The sequence below is a fragment of the Cibotium barometz genome, chromosome 12 (genome assembly GCF_041138505.1).
Source record: "Cibotium barometz isolate CiBa-2024 chromosome 12, ASM4113850v1, whole genome shotgun sequence".
Lineage (NCBI taxonomy): Eukaryota > Viridiplantae > Streptophyta > Polypodiopsida > Cyatheales > Cibotiaceae > Cibotium > Cibotium barometz.
Window position 1 is genome coordinate 32,811,585 of NC_141057.1, and position 1,718 is coordinate 32,813,302.

At 38.6% G+C, this 1,718-nt stretch overlaps 1 pseudogene; it reads right to left on the reverse strand.

Moving 5' to 3' along the window:
• Positions 1–240: 240 nt before the first annotated feature.
• Positions 241–855, reverse strand: LOC147633303 (uncharacterized; annotated as a pseudogene).
• Between the last annotated feature and the right edge of the window lie 863 nt (positions 856–1,718).

Genomic DNA, 1,718 nt, shown 5'->3' on the forward strand with positions numbered 1-1,718 from the left:
TTCCTCTGCAAAGAAACAGCGATATGAAGTGAAGAAGTTCATAGATTGGTAGAAAATTATAATGGACTGCTGCTCAACATTATATTACACAAAGACATTTTCACCGGGAAAATAAAAAAAATTACATGACATCCACAAGAGGCATTAGGTTTTCAAAATGGCATAGCCATAAGAGTGAAGGGAATAGGTATGGGAACACTAAGTAAAGGCTAAACAATTGAACAGTGACAGTTGCCTGCTTACAGTACAGAATCTGGGCAAAAAAGGAAAGGTCTTAACACAGTTTTTTGCAAGCTCTTGAGCGGGTGGCTTTCTTTTCACCTTTGGTGCTTTCAGCTTTGTCCTCCATCTTCTTTGGGGAACCATAGCCGTTGCTTGCAGTTTCTTCAGGTACCTCTTCCGGGCCCACTTTTCTCTTTGCCTTAGCCTTTCGCAAAAAACCCTCGAGAGGGCTGTTATCACCAACTTCCTGCGGGTCCTCTATGCTGTTAGTCTTCAATGTTTCCCCTGATGCACTGGCACTAGCCATTGTCTGCTGAGAAGTTTTTATTGTGTCAATTGCAGCAGGCATGGCACGCGCATGAGGAACCATGACAAAAAAATCATCTTCTTCTGATTTACTGCTCACGTCACCGCCTTCCTCTGTTGTTTTCATGCTTGCACTTTGCATTTGCTGGGATCCCACATGTACTCCTTCATTCATTGTATCTAGCTCACCACCCTTCTCAGTCGTCGAAGGGTTCTCAGTTTTGCAGCCTTTCCCTTATCTTTGGTGTCATGCACACTGCCCACATCATGTAGAGGCTTTGAGAGGCCTGCAACAAAAAAATCTTTGATTACACCCTTTATAAGCATGTCATGTATGCTACATAGTATGTTTCATATGCTAACTATGTGTGCAGCTAGGCCAGTATGCTAATTAGCATTCCTATGTATGCTAGCTAGCATAATCATATATGCTAACTAGAATATCAAGTATGCTAACAAGCATACCAGGTATGCTAACTAGTAAACCTTATAATCTCTAAGCAATTCAAGTGTACCCAAAAGCTTCTATGTGCTTACTAGAGCACAGTATATGCTAATTAGCATATCCAACATGCTTAATAGCATATCAAGTATGCTAATTAGCATATCTAATATGCTAGTTAGCATACAGGATATGCTAATTAGCATATCCAGTATACTAACCAGCATACTGGATATGCTAATTAGTATATCCTGTATGCTAACTATCATTCCAGTTAGCATATCCGGTATGCTAATAAGCATATCCAATATGCTAACTAGCATACCTAGTATACTAACTAGTAGACCTTATAACCTCTAAGCTAATCCAATATGCTCCAAAATGCTTACTAGCATATAAAAATTGGTAATTAGCATATCCAACATGCTTAATAGCATATCAAGTATGCTAACTAGCATATTCAGTATGCTAATTAGCATAATCAGTATGCTAGTTAGCATAATCAGTATGCTAGTTAGCATACAGGATATGCTAATTAGCATATCTTGTATGCTAATTAGCATTTCAGATAGCAATCCAATATGCTAACTAGCATACTGGATATGCTAATTAGCATTCAATATGCTAACTCTGGTATGCTAATAAGCATACCCAATATGCTTACTAGCATATTGGATATGCTAATTAGCATCCACTCATCCAACTAGCATATCTAGTGTGCTAGTTAGCATACTGGTTACGCTAATTA